Source organism: Panthera uncia, assembly GCF_023721935.1.
Source record: "Panthera uncia isolate 11264 chromosome B3 unlocalized genomic scaffold, Puncia_PCG_1.0 HiC_scaffold_1, whole genome shotgun sequence".
NCBI lineage: Eukaryota > Metazoa > Chordata > Mammalia > Carnivora > Felidae > Panthera > Panthera uncia.
The window spans coordinates 42,026,566-42,037,501 of record NW_026057582.1 but is presented as its reverse complement, the minus strand read 5'-3'; positions in this window follow the sequence as shown (position 1 = coordinate 42,037,501).

Sequence of the window (10,936 nt, the reverse complement as noted above, 5' to 3'; positions counted from 1 at the left end):
TGAAATGAGTACTTACAACAGAGATTGTACGACCCACCAAAGGAAAAACTGCTTCCTTCTACTCATAACACTTCTGACACCAAATGTGTGGGTATTTGCCCACCCCAACCAATTATCCAACTCCCCACACACCACCTGGGTTGTCCCACAATTCCATTCTGATACTAACTACCCAGAGTTAGTGCACACCCCTAAGTTAAGGGCTTAGCCCCATGAGACTCCCCCCACTTGAGAGACCAGTCACAAGTCCCCAGACTGTTACTTGTATTTTTGATCAATGGGTTATAACCTCCTCAGGTTCAATAATTTGCTAAAATGGCTCACAGAACTCAGGGAAACACTTAGGTTTTACTAGTTTAATATAAAGGGTATATTTACTAGTTTAATATAAAGGGTAGTTTAATACAGGTGAACAGCCAGATGAAGAGTCATTTAGGGCAAGGTCTGGAAGGGTCCCAATCATAGGCGCATCTGTCATCACAGAATTGGGGTGCACTGTCCTCTCAGTATGTGGGTGTGTTCACCAACCCAGAAACTCTCCAAACCCTGTAGTTTAGAGATTTTTATGGAGGTGTCATCATGTAGGCATGATGGATTATTAACTCAGTCTCTAGCCCCAGAGGATGGAGTGGTAGGTAGAGTCACTGAAAGTTCCAAGTTTCTAAACATGGCTTGGTCTTCCTGGCAGTCAGCGCCCATCCTGAAGCTATCTGTGTCCTCCTCGCCCCACAACCCCCTGCCCCCGACCGCCCACCGGTCCTCTCATTAGCATACAAAAAGACCCTCTTACCGCTCCAGAGATGTTAAAGGTCGTAGGAGCTCTTGTGTTAGGAACCTGAGTCAAAGACCAAATATCCCATCACTCAGGAGATGACAAAGGTTTTAGGAGTTCTATGCCAGAAACCTGGACAAAGATCAAATATGTTTCTTATTATTCCACACATTTAAGCCCTGAGAAATTTATTATCTGGCCCTTTAGAGGAAGTTCACCAACCCCCCTCTTCTAGGTGAATAATATGGGACAGTTTATATGAATAGCTTGTAACACAGATTTTACCACCAAAAAGAAGCTTTTGGGTATGTCTACTCAAAGACTAATAAACATACCACATCTGATGTCCAGAATTCAGAACACACTGTTGCAAATAGCTGATTTTTTAATTCATACACTTCACAGCCAAATCTTTGAAAAACAATCAACCTTGAACTTTAACGTCAAGACATTTTTGCCAGTTACTTTTCTCCCCGGGGTACTCAAGTTATAAAATAAAATCATCGTTCTTTACTCGCATAGTCTCAGACTAGCAAGAGTACATATTTGCCTGGTTGATTTAAATAATGAAGAATAACAGAAAAAGAGCAACTCAGAGGGTTAATATAAAATTTAGAGGTAAAGCGAAAAGAGTGAGGGACAGAAATAGTGACAAAGTTTTATTTCTCCTTAGAGGAAAAAAAATATCACTTCCAGCTCATTTAAATAATTATTCGTTTAAAACACTCACATTTGACTGTGTAATAATGAGACAGGTTTGTAAACCATCCCTGTAAAGTCTCTTCTAGCCACAGAAAATAATTCTAAAACATCCGTAATGAACAACATGAAACATGTTTTTACCTGTGAACTTCAGGGAGATGGAAGGGGGCTTCCTAAGCCCATACAGTGCTGGGGTTGAAGAAAGCAGAGCCTGGGAAGTTATGGAAGCATGTGCTGGGCTCTTGACTATGAACAAAAGCACCTCCACAACCCTGGGCACACGCATAAAAATGTGTCCTCTTTGAGTCCAATTCTTATTTTGTTCATTCTACTAACCTTTCCAAAGAGGGCTTCTGTTTTATTGATGTAAGACCGTTTTTGGATGACTCTTTTGGTTGAGGGAAAAGAGAATAAAGTTTGCAGCCTCTCAGTTATATAGTTGACATTGCTTTAAGGTAGAGGCAGAAAAGGATTTGGGCTGGAAATCACAAGCAGTGATTTGGGTCTCATCTCCGCTTCTCTCTAGTTGTGTGATCCTAGACAGGTCATTTGCCTACTCTGTGTCTAGGTTTCTCCTCCAAAAAATGTAGATCATGGAGGAAGCCCCAACCTACCAGAAGGCAAAGTTGCAAGAATAAAATGAGGTCGAAGATAAAGAATAAATCTTTAAAAGTTAAACTTTTAATAAAAATTAGCATTTTCTCCCAGGGGTGTGTTACTTGTATTTTTAACTCAATTGGTCAAACATAAATTGAGCCTTTTCTTACCCGGAGTGTGCTGACAATCTTAATACAGAAAACCCTAATTAGTTTGGATGTACCAAGATTGGCCATTGACTTCTGTCTTCCTCTAGCCCTCATTCTCAAATTCTAACCTTCTGTGGGGAGGGGGTGAAGCTTTAGGGGGAAACGCTGGGAAGCAGGGAAGCAGAGCATGGAGCCCCAAATCCCATATCTTCCCAGCCCAGTTTCCCAGTATTAGACCAGGGCAAGCAGGGGTAATTACCAGGGAGCTTTTTGGAACGGCTGTCATTGTCTTGTCGGTCCCAGATAGCCTCAAGACCCAGAACTGCCCCACTGAAATACAAGCCAGGGTGAAAAACAGACACAGGTGGGGCCAACCAAAGCCAGGAAAAGAATATTTTTACCCAATACCCAGCAGCTAGTTGAACACGACTCTTCATGGCCATTTCCTTGTAATGTTGTCACTCATACTTCAGCCAATTTATTTCTTCAGCCCCCACTTGTCACATCATGACCAATAGTGATGACAAAAGTTGACCGAAAATGGGGTGAAAGCCAAAGATCGCTAGCTCTCTCCTAAAGTATTTGGTGGTGAGGAAATGGAAACATCTAGCATATTGGCTTTACTGATAAAGCTTTGGCGAGGAGTTCATTGCTACACAGTGGCATCCTGAGTTCACGACCAAATGAAGAGGGGATCTTGTTTAGGATGGGACCTCTCTCACTGAATCTTAGAGTCGAACGATAGTTGGAAACTGCCTTTGAATTTGTAGTTCCCTGAATGTCTCTTTTCCTTGTCAATTAGGACTGTGAAACAACCTTTTTAGAGCTCAAGACCAGTAACAAGGCAAGGAAGATATTTCTCCTATGATTTCCAGCACATTTTGAAAGCAGAAACTGACACAGAACCCTATTTAGAGAGTAAGTATGACCAAAAGTCTCAGATAGCCACTCCAGTGGGTAAAGAAAAAATGATAGAAATGGAAATTTTAGCCTTCAGCACACTGGCACTATCCTCCTTCAGGCCACCAATATGCATTATGATCAAAGGAAAGGCAATTTAAATTTGTTGGGCAGAATTTTTTTCTCCCCAGCCTATGGGCAAGGCTGTTTTATTTGCTTGACCCTCTCTAGTCCTAAAACTATTTATGGTCAGATATTACCAAACGTGTGAAGAGCCACAGAACAAAATTACATTTCTTTTAACCAAGGGTAAGGGAAATAAGTTAATTTCATGCTATTTCTTGAGGTCAGATAACAGAACGCACATTTACCCAGGAAGAGAAATCATAGGCCTTTCTTCCCAAAATTGTGAGGCCTGATAGTAAAAGCAGCTGAATCCAGGCAGTTGATGAAGCAAAGCTCCGGGAGTGCAGCCAGCTGGATGGAAAGCCCGATGGCAGCCAGTCAGGCTGTGTTCGGAGCACAGGGTCATCGGTAGTGGCTCCTTTGCTGGGTGACTACCATGAGGGGACTTAAGAGAAGCCCCTGAAGATTATCGTTTCTACTTCTAACGAGCCCAGGAGAGAACACAGTTGTCAAGGCTTCCTAGATAGCTGACTTCTAGACCAGTGGTTCTCAAGCTTCAGTGGGCATCAGAATGACTGGGTGGTGGGGGCGGAGGGGGGTGGTGAGGCTTATTAAAGCACAGACTGCTTGTCGGGCCCCACTCCCAGAGTTTCTATCAGAAAGTCTGGGGTGGAGCTCATAATTTATGTACATTTTTTTTAAACGTTTATTTATTATTGAGAGACAGAGAGAGGCAGAGCATGAGCAGGGGAGGGGCAGAGAGAGAAGGAGACACAGAATGCGAAGCAGGCTCCAGGCTCTGAGCCATCAGCAGAGAGCCCCATGAAGGGCTTGAACTCATGAACCTCGAGATCATGACCTGAGCCGAAGTCAGCCGCTTAACCGACTGAGCCACCCAGGTGCCCCAATTTATGTGCACTTTTAACAAGTTCCCTTGGTGACGCTGCTGGTGGTCTGGGGAATCACACTTTGAGAATCACTGTGCTAGATTAAGATGACAGTCTTAGAACAGGAAAAGAGTAAACATAACCTTATATTTTTCATTGAATTGTATTTGTAGAGCGGATTCCATCACACGATATTGATGAACAACCACAAGACTTACTAAAGAAGCTCAAGCTCTGAGGTTGCCTTGGGTTGATGTTTTGGGAGTCTCTCACATCCCCAGGGAATTACAGACCAAGAAATGGGCCCTTTAAGGGCTGAGATATTGGTGGACCCAAAGCCACCAAGATAGCTTGAGAGGAAACTCTGGTCCTATATCCTCAAGGGTACATGGCTCACTGATTATCACAAGCTACAGTGGCTTAATTTGGAGCCCTGCCCAAGGTCAGATCTGCAAATCCAGGAGTCCATGCAAATCTTTCTGATGCCAGATTCTAGGGCAGAGCACCCGATGAGTGATATCCCCAGAGGCTGCTGACAATGACTCTCAAGACGTGGCTTCAGGCAGACCAGAGGATGATCTCAGCGCATTTGTTCTGAAATGATCCATAGACCAAGAAGAGACACATTAAAATATATCCCCAAACAATCCAGCCCTCGTTCGTGCTATACTGAAGAGTTTAACAGGTATTTCCTGTAGGATGGGCCAAAGAAAGAGGGGTGGGGGGTGGAAATCCCTTGCACAGCATGTTATAGTTTACAAAGCAATTTTCACATATATTGTCATTCAGTTTTCATAATCCTGCAAGGACAGTAGCATCGTTCCCATTTTACAGATGAGGAAATGGCAATCCGCAAGGTGTGCTCAAGTTCAAAGACCAGAGATTCAAACCCAGGCTGCACAAGCTTGATGCCTGATGCCACACTGCCTCTCAGAGGCCATGAACAGATGTACAGCAGCAGCCCGGGAAAATGTGCTACACAAAAGTCAGGAGGACAACCAACACAAAGCACTTTAAATTCTCCACACCAAGCAAAGTAAGAAGTGAATGAGGCAAGGGGAAAGCTGTTTGGCCAGCAAACGATGGAGAAGCAAATAAAAGTCAGATAATATAGGATTGTTTTTTCTTTTGAAAGACATTTATACACCGATCTCACAAGAACAAAATAAGAGATTTAACTGAAGGTACACTTCAAGATTCTTACATGAATCCCTGAGGGATCCTTAAGCCAATCTCTCACTCACCAATGCTCCCATAGACATATTTAATGCTCAAATTTTGTGGGATTTTTTATTTTAGGATTTTCCAGGAAGACTCAGTACTACAGGAACTAAAATTGCTTTTAAAAGCGGTCAGTTTCTGAGAGCCAGTGATGTTGAGAATGCTTGTCGACACAGTTTTTAAATATGTATTCATGAAGTTACACTTCTCTCCTGAGCTCATTCCCCTCCTTCCTTCTTACCTCTCTTACGTCCTGGGTCAGAGTCAGCCCTAGGCAATACTGACAAATACAAGTTTATTTTCAGCACCATCTCCTCATTCCTAATCTCCACCCTCTCCATCTTCTTATAAAAACCCCAGGTTCTTCTTCCTACCTCCCTTCACCCAAGAACTCGGTTTTCTTTCCTTCCCAATCAGAATCTGCCCTCCAGAAAGGATATGATCAAAATGTTCACATTTGTTCTAAACCAGTGGTTCTCAACTTTGGCTGCACATTAAAGTCACGTACAGTAAAACCTTGGCTAGCAGGGCACCTGGGTGGCTCAGTCGGTTAAGCGTCCGACTTCAGCTCAGGTCACGATCTCACCGTCTGTGGGTTCGAGCCCCGCGTTGGGCTCTGGGCTGATGGCTCGGAGCCTGGAGCCTGCTTCTGATTCTGTGTCTCCCTCTCTCTCTGCCCCTCCCCCGTTCATGCTCTGTCTCTGTCTCAAAAATAAATAAACGTTAAAAAAAAATTAAAAAAGAAAAAAAACCCTTGGATAGCAAACAGCTTGTTCTGTGAGTGTTCTGCAAGACAAGGAAACATTTCTGATACATTTTAACTGGATAAATGAGCGATGTCTTGCAACACCAGTAGTCGGTGACACTGAACATCACATGAGCACAACTGAGCCAATGGTTCTTCTCTCTCTCTCTCTTGCTGTGGGACTGGGTGATCGTCTCCCATGCTCAGATGCTCGGTCTCAGGCCACGGTGTTTGGCAGAAATCGGTGATTTTTCAGAATGTTGGAAGATGCCCACGACCGGCACTAGTGTATTTTTTGTCACTTCAAAGCACCTATGGACAGTCCTTCGCTTTTCCATCCAAGAGGAAGCTGAGGAATGCTTTGCTTCATTCTAGGTCAGGCTGCCTGCCTGTATAGACCCTTTCCTCTGCTGTCTTATTGCCAGTTACATTAAATACAGTTTATGACAAGAGTTTATTAATACTGTACTGTAGTCAACATCCATATGAGCATATACAGTGGCCCCCATGCAGAAAAAGATTCTGTTGAGCCAATAGATAGCAGTGGTCCTGTTAGTGATAGTGAAAGTCATCCTACACAATAACCCTCCTCTCTCTAGTTTCCCTCACACCAGCCATGACAGTTTTCCAAGGTAAGTGCAGGTTAATTTATTTTTCTTCATATTTTATATTTTCTTTATTATTTTGTATTATATCACAGTATTGTAATCATTTTTATATGAATATTTTTGGGTTGTGGAATAAATCATCTGAGCTTCCATTATTTCTTACGGGGAAATTCACTTTGATATGCGAGTGGTTTGGATTACAAGCATGTTTCCAGAACAAATTATGGAATTATGCTCGCAAACCAAGGTTTTACTGTGTGTGTGTGTGTGTGTGTGTGTGTGTGTATGCCTGAGCTCCACCCTGGACTAATTGAATCAGAATTACTGATATGGAATTCTGGCTTCTGTATTTAAAAAAAAAATCACCCCAACAGATTCTACATAGCCAGGGTTGAGGATCACTATCTATACATAAATGGGTAGGCTTATTATATAAGTCTTTCTGGAGATTTGTATTTCATATAGTAGCACAGCCTTAGTATTGGTATTTTCATGCAGCCTCTAAGATTAAGGCAGAGTAGAGGAGAATTAGAGGGAGAGGAGAAGCGTTACTATGAAGTCACTCCCTGTATCCTATGATTGTCATCTCCACTAGTGAGCTTTGTGGGACTGGTCATTGGAAGGTCCTTCAAACATGTGTATTTGGCTTAAGGTCATTCTATCTCATGGTTTGCCTCTCACACACACCACCCTCTGACTGGTGTTCATGTTGCCTACACTCAGAGACCCTTCAGTTATCTCTGTTTTTCCTCCATGTTGTCAGATGATTTTCTTTTATAGGCTTGCTTCAAATACCTGCCTATGATTTCCAGCATTTGTCTGGAATAAGGGGCCCCAACTTATTAAACATGGTAAATGCTGTGGCAATGGACCCCAGGTCTTTCTGTAAAGAGAACAATTAAAGCTGACCGTCACTTCCTGGACAATTCTCATAGAGTGGCAATTTGGTAGGATCGCTGAGAAAGTAGAATCCGTTTCTCAGCTTTGGGGGCTCTGAACCATAGTTTTATTATTGTGCCTGAGAGTGATCCAACTTCAAGAGGTGGCTCATACTAATTTACCCCACAAGTCATAATCCCAATGGACTCATTTTTCTCATTTTTATTGAGATATTTGATTGCTAAATGTACTACTCCCATTGTCCAGGCTATCCTTTAACTTAGAAAATTAAATTAAGATCAACGGCTTTGTTAGTGAGAATAAAGGTAGAGCAAAAATATATAACAAAGCAGTGCCTCTACAGAGTACTTCCTGAGATTCCATCTGGAAATTCTAGAAAATATTTAGCCATACCCACTGCCTCGTTTTCTCCTTGCCTTTGAAGTAGAGATGTGCTTTCTGGAAATCAGACTTTGGGAGTGGCAGAAGGATCAGTCCAAGAGGACACTGTTGTTGAGGGATATTGCCAAAGACAATCAGTTACCTGATGTCTGATGTAGTCTCTCCAACCAGACCAGTGGTTCTCAAACTCTTCTGCACATTAGAATCACTTGGGAGCTTTAAAAAATTCCTGCTACCTAAGGCACACTCCAGACCAATTAGGTCAGTATCTGTGGGGTGGGAACCCAGGACATCAACATAATGGGGATTCTAAATATACTTTAGAAATGTGTCTCCAGTGAACTCAGGTTATATTTTTAAACTCCCCCAGAAAAGCCAAGTTTGTGAACCACTGAACTAGGTTAAACTATTAGCATATCCACAGATTCCCTTCTTCTTTAGACAAGGCTGGAAATAACCCCCTACTTCCTTTTTCTGTCTGCCATCCTGTTTAGGAGAGTTCAGGGTAAGGGAAGTATATATTTATATGGCAGACACTGAAGAGGCCTGTATATATTTTGTCTCATCAGTTCTGAATGTAAGCTCCACATTCTAATCCACAGGGCTGAGCTTCCTAAAAACACATTATGTCCGCCACAACCCTCAAAACCAAGGCTGAGAGAATCACTGAGCCGCATAGATCTCTTCGATCTTTTGTCACTTATCATAATAATATCAATCGTTATATAAGCCAGATTATGGGGTGTCCCATCCAGACAGACACCTGGTAACAATATAACAGAAGTGTTAAAAATATCACAGACTATATTGCCAGTGAACTCGGGTTTGCATACATACCTCCTAAGATGAAGGGCAAAATGTAATATGGTTCCATTTCTACTGAAGTAGAAGACCTTCCAGAAGAAATTAAAATGGAGAAAAGGAGAGGAGAAGAGGGGAGGAGAGGAGAGGAGAGGAGAGGAGAGGAGAGGAAAGAAAACAGAAAGGAAAAGAAAAAAGAATGAAAAGAAAGGAACAGAAACAGAAACAGGAACAGAAAGAAAAGCATTCTTGCCAGCGTCGACCCACATCGCTAAACAAATGTTCAAATGTTACTATAACTTGCTTCTTACTAAAACCCTTCCCACGTAGGCAAAGTCCCACGTAGGCAAAGTAGCATTCATTGATTCATTCATTCACTCAACAAGTATCGACTGCCCGTTGCAGAAAAAGGCGGTATCTGATAATAGTAAGTACACAGGCTTTGGAATAATACAGCTTGAACTTGAGTTCCTGCCCTGTGAGCTGCAGGTTGTATGCCTTTGGACAAGTGATTCACTCCTTCTAATCAGAGTTTCCTCCCATGTATAATAGGATAATAACGTCACCATAATGAGCAACTCATTAAAATACTGAACATAATGTCTGCTAACTCTTCACAAAAAGTAATAAGCATCAGAGACTTATTATTGCTACTATGTGTACGAACTGTGCTGCTAGACTAGGTGCTAGACACCTTTATCTCATGAGCAAATTCACCCATCCATTTGTTTATTCATCTATTTAGTAATTCAGTCAGTCAACAAATCATTTTTTAATGCTGTGCTAGGCTGTGGGAGCTCACAGGAAAGGGAAACAGACAATAAGTAAATAGTGATGAGAGCTGCATCAGAGGTATGTATGTGAAGCACCCTAGCCGCAGAGGGAGGGGCCAGCGACCTTGCCCAGGGCAGCAGGCAACGGTTCATGGCACAGGAGACCTCAGAACAGCATCTTAAAGGAAATGTGCAGCCAGTGATGTGTGGGTGGGAGGTAGGGAGGGGAAGAGGATGCCAGGCAGAGGGAAAGCAGTGTGACAAGATAGGTTTCTGGGACGATAGCCATCGATCGCTGACCAGAGAGAAAGATCCTTGACTTTTCCCTGGATATGGCATTCTGAGGAGTCGAGATCTGATTTTTGACCCTGTAGACTTAGGTCTACCTACCACACTTCTCAGAAAATCCTCATTAAGCTTCGATGAGTTACCTATCCAATTCTTAGGAATACATTGAGCAAAGCTGTAGGCAAGTAGTGTTTTCATTGTGCAATCGCTCAATCGTTCACTGGCAACAACCCCCAAGACCAAGGGCAAAAAGGAAATTTGGGTTTAATAACTGTTTGCAATGGATATTCCAATATGATTTTCATAGAATTTTCTATCACTTGGATTTATTTTGTTAGACTTTAAATATCAAACACATGATTCTGCAGCAAAAACAGGCTTTTGAAATGTTAACAAAAAGAGGTATTATCAACATTCACTTATTAGGTTAGAATATATTCTAAACACAAAGGAGCCCATCACCCGGGTTTCTATGGGAAGAAAGCTCTGCTGATAACAGCTACAAAGCGCAGACCAGACCTGTAGCACGGTGTTGCTCGCCCCCACTCCAGAGGCTGCCAGGCACCCTTTCTGAATTCTGCATGCTCCCAGCAGCCAGGATGTCTCCTGGGAAGTACATTTTAGCCCTTAAATCTGGATCTTTGCAACACACTAAGGAAAAAAAAAGAAAGAAGACTATACATGATAGTGATTGCCTCTGAAAACCGGGATTGAGGGCCAGATTTATTTTCTTTTTAAACTTTTCTGTGTTTTCCGATTTTTTGGGTAATGAATGGGCTTATTTCTTAAAAATTTTCCCCAAGTCATAATTAAAGACATCATAGCGGGAACACAGGTTAAACACCAAATCACTTGGGGTTCATATACAATTCTCTCTCACTTCTTATAAGCCCATCTTGTTTTGTTTAAGGCAACAGTGACAGAGACGTTAAAGCTAGTACTTACGGGCCTTAATGAAAATTACGCTATTGTTACTGTTGTAAAATTCGTCTTTCATTCTTGTGCATCTTCTTTTCTTAGTTATATTTTGTTTTGGAATTTATAATTTAATTAATTAGATTTTAATAATGTGTGTTCTTAAATCAA